Source organism: Strix aluco, chromosome 33, assembly GCF_031877795.1.
Source record: "Strix aluco isolate bStrAlu1 chromosome 33, bStrAlu1.hap1, whole genome shotgun sequence".
Classification (NCBI taxonomy): Eukaryota; Metazoa; Chordata; class Aves; order Strigiformes; family Strigidae; genus Strix; species Strix aluco.
Genome location: NC_133963.1, coordinates 416,121 through 428,066, shown reverse-complemented (window position 1 = coordinate 428,066; position 11,946 = coordinate 416,121). Strand labels below are relative to the sequence as shown.

The 11,946-nt window shown below is 47.9% G+C and overlaps 1 protein-coding gene across 1 annotated transcript in view; it reads left to right on the top strand.

Annotated features, from left to right (window-relative positions):
* Window positions 1–5,443: 5,443 nt before the first annotated feature.
* LOC141917003 (uncharacterized) overlaps window positions 5,444–11,946 on the top strand; it is a 45,095-nt gene continuing 38,592 nt past the window's right edge. The window contains exon 1 of the mRNA XM_074810010.1: window positions 5,444–5,773. The gene's annotated coding sequence lies outside the window, so the exon portion shown is untranslated. The remainder of the gene's footprint in view (window positions 5,774–11,946) is intronic.

Genomic DNA, 11,946 nt, shown 5'->3' with positions numbered 1-11,946 from the left:
AGCCTCCTCTTCTCCAGACTAAACCCCCCCAGTTCCCTCAGCCGCTCCCCATCAGACCTGTGCTCCAGACCCTGCACCAGCTCCGTTGCCCTTCTCTGGACACGCTCAAGTAATTCAATGGCCTTTTTGGAGTGAGGGGCCCAAAACTGAACACAGTAATCGAGGTGCGGCCTCACCAGTGCCGAGTACAGGGGCAAGATCACTTCCCTGTCCCTGCTGGCCACACTATTTCTGATACAAGCCAGGATGCCATTGGCCCTCTTGGCCACCTGGGCACAGTGCTGGCTCCTGTTCAGCCGGCTGTCAATCAACACCCCCAGGTCCCTCTCTGACTGGCAGCTCTCCAGCCACTCCTCCCCAAGCCTGTAGCCCTGCTGGGGGTTGTTGTGGCCCAAGTGCAGCACCCGGCATTTGGCCTTATTGAAACTCCTCCCGTTGGGCTCAGCCCATCGCTCCAGCCTGGCCAGGTCTCTCTGCAGAGCCTCCCTACCCTCGAGAGATCAACACTCTCACCCAACTGGGTGTCATCTGCAAACTGACTGAGGGGGCACTCGATCCCCTCGTCCAGACCATCAATAAAGATGTTAAACAGGAGTGGCCCCAAAACCCAGCCCTGGGGGACACCACTCATGACCGGCCGCCAACCGGATTTAACTCCGTTCCCCACAACTCTCTGGGCCCGGCCATTGGCCAGTTTTTTACTCAGCAAAGTGTGTGCCCATCCAAGCCTCGAGCAGCCAGTTTCGCCAGGAGAATGCTGTGGGAAACGGTGTCAAAGGCCTCACTGAAGTTGAGGTAGACAACACCCACAGCCTTTCCCTCATCCAATGAGCAGGTCGCCCTTTTATAGAAGGAGATCAGGTTTGTCAGGCAGGACCTGCCTTTCCTAAACCCGCTGACTGGGTCTGACCATCTGGTTGTCCTGCACATGTTGTGTGATGGTACTGAGGATGAGCTGCTCCATCAGCTTCCCAGGCACCGACGTCAAGCTGACAGGCCTGTAATTTCCCGGATCATCCTTCCAACCCTTCTTATCTCTGGGCATCACATTGGCCAGTTTCCAATCTGTCGGGACCTCCCCGCTCAGCCAGGACTGCTGGGAAATGATGGAAAGCGGCTTGGTGAGCACCCCAGCCAGCTCCTTCAGCACCCTCGGGTGTATCCCATCCGGTCCCACAGACTTGTGTGTGTCTGTGTGATGCAGCAGGTCACTGACTGTCTCCTCCTGGATTGCGGGGGGGTCGTTCTCCCAGTCTCTGTCCTCTGCCTGAGGAGGCTGGATTCCCTCAGTACAACTGCTCTTGCTATTAAAAGACTGAGGCAAAGAAGGCATTAAGCACCTCAGCCTTCTCCTCATCACTGGTTACCACGTTTCCTCATGCGTCTGGCAGGGGATGGAGACTCTCCCTGGTCTTTCTTTTGCTACTGACATAGAAACATTTCTTGTTGTCCTTGATTGCTGAAGCCAGGGTAATTTCCAGCTGGGCTTTAGACCTCCTGATTTCTGCCCTGCACAGCCTCACTGCCTCTTTTTTGGTCAGGTGTAGACAAACGTAGTTGTTTTGGAAGTTTTAGGTGCTTGTAGTCAGTGCTGTGTGTGTGGGCTGTAACAGAACATTGATTCCACTGTGGAGCATCTCCTGAAGACGCACTGTCAACATAGACTAGTACGTAGTGGTTTTAATCTTGTAGACAACTGTGTTATAGAGATTATGGCCTAGGCAATAGCCTTAGATACACAGATGTTAAGAATCCCCATTAATTTTTATACTGAAGGGAAGTAAACAAACAATTACAAGTCTGTCTTAAAAGAAAAATCAGGAAAATAATCAGTTAAGGCAGCACCAATATCCAGCTAACCTCGTTGCACATATTTTCTATGCAGCCTTCTTAATGCCCAAGAGCACTCTCTAACTCCCCTTTACTTCCAAGATACTGTCAAACTGGCATTTGTTACATGTGCAGCCAGAACTTCCAGGGGCTAAAAGCTAATGCGTGAAGGACAGACTCCTTGTAGCTAGAACAGTTTTTCTCTAATAATAATGATTAAAATTTTAAACTCTCTCTCTTACAATCAAGAGTGTAAAAGAGTATCTTAATTGGTTGAGTCGGTGTGCAACATATGGTTACATTTGTAGAAGACAATCTTCATCTTGCTGCTGAAATGAAGTCCAGGCAACTCAATTGCTAATTTTTCATGGGACCTATGACAAAGTTTGGAATCCATTAGTCTGTATGTCTTTACGAAACTCTGGCTTTCTCATTGTATGGGCATTTATTCCTCCTTCCACTCTAGCTGGATGCTGCTGCTTTCTGAAGTTGCTGTGTGCTTAAAAGAATCGTCATGTCTCAGCTAAAATGGAAAAGAATCGCTCGTCTGAGGCAAAGAGGTGGGGACTGACTTACTGCAGACTTGAAAAAGTTCTCTCTCCCCCAGCTCTCACAGATGTTGTCTCTGAAATCTGCGATCAGAAGTGACTGCTCTTCAGAAGATCAGAGCCTCCAGTGTATCATGCTGGGCTTCTAGTCTACTAGGGGATGAAATGACTAACGATGCTACTAGGGACTGGCGGTGCAAGAGGTCAAGTGTGTCAGAATTTTCCCAGAACCCACGGACTGTGTTCTTTCCATTCAAAGATGTGACCTTCATGTTCTCCTCCTACTGTTAAATGAGGAGAAGGAATCTAATAGGACTCTGCTCCCATGAAAAAGAAATCCATCTATGCATGGTGAAGGAGATCTTTGTGAGAAAAAACTGAAGGACCACCTGTGTAGCTGGGGGGGAAAGGACAGATTTCAGTAATAAGGAATAGTTATACAACCTTTACTACTAACATAGATCTGAAATACAGAATTTTTCTAGTCTGTCACCATTATGGGAGAATAAAGATGATGTTCGGTGATTTCTCTGTCTTCCTTTCCCTCCCTCACAGCAAAGATGAGGCTTTTGCAAATGCTCCCGAAACAAGTCGTGGGGTTAGGATTGCACCACACCATGATGGAGTAGTCATGAAGTCTTATACTTGTGATCTGAATCTTGGCTGTATCACACCTTGCAGAAGTGGTACGATACATGGTATTTGGCAGTGGTACTCTCCTTTGTCTTACGACAGCTTGCCTGAAAACCATTCTTTAGAAGAAATTACCTGAAATGGGGATTCTACCTTGGAAAGGAAGACTAAATGCATTCAACAGATGCATAATCAAGACCCTCCAGAAGATAAAATGAAGGAACTTTACCTAGCCTGGATGGCATCATTGAAAACTTAGAAGCAAAGGAAAACTGTTTAAAAAACAGTTGTCGATAGCTTTCAGAATTAATAAAACATGCAGGAGTTGTGACACTGAATGTCCTTATATAGCAGCAACAATAATCATACTTTCTTGTTAAGAAATCAGAGCTGAAGTCTTGTCCTGTGACTAACGGGGGAGCAAGTGTAAGCTGGAGGGACCCGGTGTCTCCGTTACTGCAGCCTATCAAGAAGAATCCAGATGACTCATGCCATCAGCCCGCAGTCACAGAAGAACGGATCCAAACTGGTCCTCTGCGTCTCCTGAAGTTGTGGCCCATCAGGTGTTGGCCATACCTGAACTGACTGGCCATCCTGCTTTCCTAACATGCTGCTTCTCCTGTGTCCAAGCACCGAGTGCCACCAAGCAGCGCTTCCCGGCAGTGAGCATGAAGATGTAGGGTTTCTTCTGCCCAGACTCTTTGTGGCTTTCTAAGCAATAGTATCTGCTAAGCAAGCAGCTTGTACATCGCCCTGGAGGGACATGGGCAGCCGGGTTAGGTGTCTGGTGATTCTTGGCTCATCTACGCAGAAGCTATTCAACAACCACTCTGCAAACATCCCTCTTCCAGAATAGGTGAGCACTATTTTCCTCTTTGATTAAAACTCACAGTGTTAAACTAAGCCAGAACAGCTCAGCCTTATTCTGGAAATCAGTCAGGAATAGCTCCTCCTGAACACCTACGTGTATAAACAAGCCGTAGACAACATTTATGTTGTCTGGAGCCATGGGGGCCACTGTCACAGATGTAAATTACTTTCCAGTGCCCCAGAAGACATGAAGTAAGAGTTGTGGTCTTCCAACCGGGGATGACGAACACTTCACACCCCGCGTTCGGCCATTGCGTTTGTCCTCGCCGGGCAGTTTGCGGAGCCGGCGGGGCTGGACGGGCCCCAGCAGCAAGGCCAAGCCCTGCAACCCGCGCCAGCCCCTTCGGCAAGTTGCCCTGCGCCAGGTGCGCCGGGCGAGGGGCACGCTTGGGGCGACGGATGTATTTTTAGTTTTATCTGTAACGGAGAGTCTCGTCCCGGAGGGATGGATTAGCTGAGATGAAGAAATTCACTCAACAGTCAGAATGCAATCGAACTGTTCAGCAGGAATTCTTTATTAGCAGCGATGGGGTCGCCCTGGGGATTCTGCACCATAAGGGCTCCCCCGAACTAGCAAGGGACATGAGGTTACATACACACAAATCATACATATCCATTAGATTTCCTGGAAAGGGGTGTCTTATGATAATGAGTTCCCAGAATTTATTTACATAGTCCGAGCATGCGTAGTGAAAATAGGGTGAGGGTCTTTGGTGGTGGAGGGAAGAAGTACGTGGTCTTCTTCACGGTGTCCGCTCTTTCCAGAGCATGCTCTGGGAGGTGAAGTCCAGGTGTCTTCTTCCTAACTCCGCGAGCTCACCCTCCCTAGATGGTATCTCTGGGTCCTTTGGTTCAGTTGCCCCTTATCGCAGTTTGCCCAAGCGCCCACTGAAAGCCGCTACCAGTGAGTCCTAGAGGGAGCGTTTTACTTTTGCCTGGACAGACAAAGAGACCGAGTTGAGGAGCCCTTGGGAAACAACCACGAGCCAAACTTTCCTGCGTCACAGTTTAGTCTGAATCAGAAATTCCCTGGTTCGGGCCCTTTCGGAGCAAACCCCCATACTGAAGGACGTCGCTCCAGCAGTTTCACTTTCGCGCAGGCCGGCCCCGGCTGTGCCTGTGCCCGCGTGGGACCGCGCCGGGGACGCTCCCCGGGGGCAGGCACCCCCTTGGGGCAGGCACCCCCTCGGGGTCGGCGGCTGGAGCCGCCGGGGCTCGGCGGCTGCCCGCGCCCCCCCGCCCCGCACCAGCGCGGGCGGGCCCGGCACGCAGTGAGCGAGTGACAAGTGGCGGCCGCCCCCGCGGCCCCTCGCGGGCTCCCCCGCTCCGCCTGCGGCCCCGCGGCCCCTCCGCGCCCGCCGAGCCGCGGCCCCGCGGGGAAGCGCCCGCGCTGCGGCCCCGCCGCTCCCCACGGCGCGGGCGGGCGCAGGCGGTGCCCCGGGCGGGGCTACCTGGCAGCGATTGGCAGCTGGCGGCAGCCAATGGCGGCGCGGGGGGGCGGGAGCCGGGGGGTGCCGCGCCGCGGAGCGTGAGCAGCGCCGCGGGCCGGTGTCGGTGCGCGTGAGGGCGGAGACCCCGCGGGGCGGGGGAAGAGCCGCCGTCCGAAGCGGCCCGGAGCGTGACTGAGCAGTGGCGAACCGGGCGGGCAGGAGGACGGCGAAGGAGGAAGGCACTGAGCGGCAGAGCCCGGCCGAGCCCGCGAGCGGCGGTGGGACGCGGCAGCTTCGGCCGCGGCGGAGGAGCCGGAACCCCGACCGCAGCGGCGGCCGCCGCCTCAGCCCGCGCCTGCCCTGCCCGAGCGGGGGGGGCCCCGCCGCCTTCCCGGCCGCCGGCCACGTCGGAGCGTGAGGCCGTTGATCCTGAGTCGTCGACGGCGGACAGGGTGGTGAAAGGTGGGTGCCGCGCCCCCCGCCCCCCCCGCCGGCCCTTCGGCCGGGTCGTCCCGCCGTGGCCCCGGCGGGGGTCGCGTCCGCCCCCCCCTTCCCCGCCCCGGGCAGGTGCCGCGGGGCTGCCGGCGGCGCGGCCGCTGGAAGCGTCAGGCTCGGCCCGGGGGCTTGCGCCGGGCCCCGGGGAAGGGTTTGCGTTTTCCCTCGCCTGCCGGCCCGGCGCTGCATTGCAGCATCTGCTCACCTGGAGCGTCTCAAACATCTGAATCTACCGTTTCTGAGAAAACTTAGCAGTGTGTACGGTTAGATATTTGTATAGTGCGGCTAAAACAGAAATCGCCTTTGTTAAACTGAGTTAAACTGTTGGATAAAAAGACAGAACGCACATGCTGCTTAGGTGTCCCTCTCCCCTGGTAACGGTTGTCTCACAACGTCAGTGCTTCGTTGGAGACGAGACGGGAAGATTTAACTGGTTCAGCCCTTTTTAAATATTAAAGTCTTTCTTAAAATAGCAGCCGAAGAGAGTCGTACACAGTAAACTGATTCTTAATAGGATTATTATTTGCTGTACCATAGGCACTTCACACTGCCTTTGTGTACGCTGTAAGGAAATCCAGTAAGACAATAATTGGTGGTAATAATAGAGATGGGAAAAGATTATTTTGTTGTTTCTTTCCCGTAGGACGTGATTTGTACCATTCTCGAGATGAACACTGAAATAGGCTTGCAGTGTTAAGTGGATAAGGAGTAATTGAAAAATAAAAAGGCATCGTGTAAGCACCTGTGCAAGTACTTGGAGAGCCTTGCTATTTTAGAGAGGAAAAGCAGATAATCTGATGTTGGTGAGATATAACCTGTGAAGACAACTTTTTATTTTTTTAGGTTAGAATATCATATAAAACCTTACTTGGAAAGGAAATGTCTTTAATCCAGAGCCTACATCCATATGCTAAACTCTCTCTTCTGTTTGTGTGTGTGTGGGTTTTGCTTGTTTTTATTGTGTTTGGCATTTTTTTACACCCTTCCGTTTGCCGGTGCGTGACAGGAGATGTCTCCTCCTAACACCAATTCTGGGCTGAGTGGTGAAAACCCTGGCTGGGCCCCGTTGTGCAATGGCGGGTGGGTTTGGGGAGGTTACGGTTCCAGCAGCTTCATGCAGATCGCTTGTGGCTGAGGGCTGCCTCTTCAGGGGGTTGCTGGGGGGTTTTTGTTTTGTCTTCTCACGCTTAAAAGACTCAAATATACTGAGACGTGGGGTATTTCCACAGGTGAGGACTTCATCTCACACTCGTTTTGCTTTGCTTGTTGAATTGCCTGAACCGTGCTTAAACTGATTTGAATCAAAAATGAAACATGCTTTTGAGAGAAGGGGAAAAAGGCTTCGGAGCCCCTAACGCTTCCAAGGTCCGGGTCTTCTCCTGCCTCTGTTACGCGGCTAGTGCACAATTACATTTGGTGGTTGGAGTGACATTTTTGGATCTGACGCTGTTGTGCAATGAGCAGTGTGTACAAGAAATTCAAGTCTGTGTATTGTTAAGTTTTCAGAAGCAGATTAACTCGTGTTGAAGTTGGCAAAACTCTGTTCTGCGGAGCTAAAGGAAACGTGTGTGAACCTAGAGGATGCAGTTACCGTTTGAGGAGTACTTCTTTTGATTTACTTTTGTGCTCTCCTTAAGATGGTACCTAGGTTATGATGCAAATCAGATAATTCACCTTTACTCTCTGGGTTTTGTGATCCTGTGGAGGAGCAGTACTTTGGTCTGTTGGCTGCAAGTACAATAACCTGTACCTTCAGAAGCCTGCGGGATCGAGGCGCAGGACAACATACTGTTGCAGCAGATGCTGACTTGACATATGCATTAATTGAAATTTCTTGCTTTTTTGTTAAAGGTATGATGCAGTCTTCACCTGGTCTTTAAGTTCTTGTTCTCCTTCAGGACTAAGAAAGTTACTCAAACTTCTTTCTACTTAGAAATAAAGCTGTGTTGTACTCAACTTCTGTTGCAGCTTCCCTTTGTTTCTGGTGAGTTGGCTCTGTGTTTCAATATGTCCTTTCTTTTCCTGCCTATTCCTTTCCTACATTTCTACAAACTTTTTTCTTCTTATTGCTCTCATACTTATTGCTCAGTATGTTGAGCAGCGTAAGTGCTGCCTTGTAGTTGCGATTTGGGTGTGTGTACCTAATGCAAGAGGTTCACTGAACACGGTGTCTTTCCTTTGGTGCATCTATGGACATCTGTAGGTGCCTGGGGAAGCACGTGAGAATAGGGCAAGTATATTCGGCCCCTTCCTCGGGCTTCTGTTGTAGTTCTGTAGCCAGCTGCTGACTGTAGCTTTCTTTTCAGTGAGTAGCTCCACTATTGGTGTGTTGCTCAGACTCTACCCAACTTGTCACAGAAGGATGTCTCTGTTTTGCAGTTCAGCTGCTGCTGGCAGGTTGCTTAGCAGTAACGTTGAAAACTCACAGCGTGACTGTTAGTTTTAACTTGTGTGGTTTGCAGAAAGCTCAGAGGGCTAGCATAGACAGTGGTGTGTTTTCCTTAACTTGGAGAGGCAGTATAAGCACTCGTGCTTTGGTGTCTTTGCAACCAGACACGGAAGTTAGTTAGCAGTGGAAGGCAGGATTTGGTGAGTTGGTAATACTTGAAAAAACCCCCTGCAGTTCACCACGGATGAGTGAGCTTTAAAACCCCTATCTTGAACTCTAAGCATAAAAGGTGCAGAACCTAGTCTGTGTAGAGATTCTGCAAAATCTGTGTGGTAAAGAAAGGAAAAACTATGCTAAAATGTGGTTGTATTAAGTCTTCCAATAGTAATAGCTATTTTTTCATCTTTCGGGTAGGTATATATGGCTTAATAAAATAATTGAAGTCTGGTGCATTACAGGGCTTTCAAAATTGAGAAGTGCTGTAAAGAGATTAAACATGTACTGGTGGAGACAGGTATTGGTGTAACAATACGGGTATTCTACACCATATTATTTTTCTCCATCTCATCTTTTAGAGGCATGCAGCTTAGGCATTTTATTGCATTGGATTTGCATGGGCCAAAAAATACTTTCCTTGAGTCGTCCTGACTGTTGCACAATATAAACCAGATGGAGTGGAGCAAAAAAGCATAACTAACCTGCTATGGAGCAAATTCTGCTCTAACGTTGGCTCTGATACTTGCTAATTATACAGAAATATCAAGGCTGCACAGTGTTGTCACAAGAAAGGAAGTGCACTTTGAACTTCTGATTGGAATGGTGGAAATAACGTGTTAATAATGGGTTACGTAGATGTGATGCTGCAGACAGTCTTTAACACTTATTCTGGCCATTGTTCAATAGGCTTAATTAATAGAGTCCAAGCTACAGGTTTTTGGCCTAATTTAGTGTGTGATTAGATTTTAATTTTTAATTTAAGCTTTTGTGAGTGTCTTTGAAGGTAGCTTGTGTGACTTTTAAATTTTTTTTTTTTTTTTTAACTTGCCGATAGTGACCGCTCAGTAATTGTGTGGCCGCGTAAAGCAAAGTTCCTGAGTTGTTCATGTTTTGAAGTAAGCGTTGTTTGGAAAGAAATCCTTTGCAGTCTAGATAGATGGCCCAAAGCGAGAAAAAGAGGCCTAGCTTCTGACATGTCTTCCGTTGCTGTGTTTGGTTATGAGTACGTGTTTAACAATTATTTCTCCCTTTCTGTGGATAGGGATGCTTCGTTTTTATTGTTCATTTGCTGTGGCTGTATTTGTTACTTGTTACTGAGTCCCAGACTGGTTCCTATGAAAATGGGCGTATGCTGTGTATGATTAGGTGGTAGTCTTTCTGAAGTGTCTGGAATCCTCCTGGAAGTGCTTTTCTGTCCTGAAGTGGAGAAACTGGTAACATGAATGCTGGTTTTCTTAATAAATTAGTGTTTTCCTTGGTAACTAGGGGGAAAAAAAGCAGTGCAGGAGCGTGTGACTTCTTTCTGGTCTATAGTTCTGTATGAGTGAGTTTTGAGGGGAAGGCACATGGCTGGAGGGGAACATATAACGTTGTAATAGTATGTTCCAGGTACTGTGGAGTCTTGATGTAGGAATATATGCTTTGCCTTCGCTTTTTCTTCATCCGTCAAGGAGTAATGCTCCAGGAGAGAGCTGTATCTGAAAATTCTTTCTGTGTCTATATAGGTGGGTTTTTTCTATTTTAACCTTTTATTTGCTTTTGTATTTGAGTCCTTATGAAAAATCTGCTTTGGTTCACATATAGTGCAGTAAACAAAACAATTAAAATCTTCTAGATAGGGAAGCTCACCCTGTTGTTGGCTCCAGAGAAAAGATGTTTCATCAGCCACTTTGGACTTCAGATAGTTTTACTCAGCACACTTCTTTTCAATAACAAATTTGGTATTTCTTGGCTGAATTCTGCCTTTATTACTGGAAAAGACAATTTTAATAATATAATACCATTTATTTACCATCATTTTTTAAGTAGATTAACATAATTGGCAATTTGAATGCAGAACTGTTCACGCAAAATCCCTTCCTATCCCCCCGAACACAAAAAGCAACCCATGAACAGAAATTAAAAAAAAAAAAAAATCAAACAGATTTTAAATAATTTTTTAGTCTCTTTTCCATCATGCTTGCCAAGTGTTGGTTTGATGTAGATTACGATGGCCATACTGTGTTACAGTCTTTGCAAAAGTGCAGCTGGTCACTAGCTGCAGTGACACGAACAGCTGTAGTATTTTATGATAACAGCTGTCAACAATCTGGTTCTCTTCAATAACTTTCTTTTATTGTTCTTTTCATGCCACTTTTAAAATGAGAAAGCAGGATTATTGTATTTGTTCTCTATTTTACAGCAGGGATTTCCTCATAGGCGGTGGTGGCAATTAGGTATCAAAACAGGCCATGCTGATGGTGACTTGGGACATTTCCCTCTGCAGGACCTGTTTCATAACCCGCTGAAATCTGCAGGAGCTGGAGTCTTGTCATTAGCTTGAGTGAGCTGTGAATCAAGTCATCATCCAAGGACTTACCATTTTGGCCCTCCTTTTCGGTGCATGATTTCTCTTTGGTTTAAACTGCTTTGTTACATCTGATTTTACACAGCTTAGGGCAGGACAGCATTAGCTCTTATTTTCACACTGAGCAAAGTACACTTCTGCTTTGCAGCGCTCTCATTTAGCAAGTGGAAAGGGACTTGGCTGTTTGTAGGCGGCTGGTTTCCCAAGAAATAGTTTGCTCTTTTGTGCTGTGTCTTCAGAAGTGTAGTCTAAAACGTGTTCCATGTACGTGTGGTTGTGCTTTATCGTTGCAAAAACAAGTAGGAGCCTTTCTCATGTACAAATTTTTTTTGTGTCCCCTTACAAATGAATTTTCTTCAGTAACGAACACATCTGGGTTGCCTTAAGTAAAATCTGTTTAACTTATTTTTCTGGTGCAATAGAGTAAGTCTTAATATTAAAATCACACTGGTGGTACTAAAGATGTACGTACCAGATCTGCATCGGAGCATTGTTGTCTTCCCTGAGAGACCTGCTGTTCTGTGCCACAGGTGGTGGTGTCTGTGATTCCTGGAGAGGAGCCTAATGGCGTAACAAGGTATATTGGGCGTAAAGCTGAGGCGTTTGGGAAGAAGAGCGCAGTGGGCAAGGGTGTGTGTTTTGAGTGCAGTAAAGTGGTACTTAGGGAATCCGATCTAGTTTGGCAATCAAAAGCAGAGCGCTGTGTAGGAGTGCTTTGCCTAATGAGGTATGTTGGCTCAGGTGAATGTCTTAGCGGTGTCTGTGCAGCAGGGCGAGAAGCTCTGTGGTAGCTACTGGGGAGCTTGACTATCAACAGGCAGAGAACTGGCAAAGGCAGTTGGTGAAACTTTTAGTTACTCATATACTCTGTGTGTGTAACCCTAAGTTTAGTTTGCACTAACAGTGAAAGATCTTTCTGCATCTTTAAGAAGAGTCTCGCGAGATAAAGTGCTTATAGTTTCTGTTAACTGTAACAACTTCTAAGCTGTTTGTCCGTATGTTTTCAGTAATAAGGAGGGGAAAATGACTTTGAGATGCTATCTTTTGAGCATACTGAGATGAGATTACTTTTGGTAGAGGGAGGGACGGAGGAGTGAACTCAAAAAACCATATTTGTACTACAAAAGAGGATGAACCTGCATTTGTTTCAGTTGAGAGCTTAGTTTTAGCTTCTGGGCTCTTGACTGC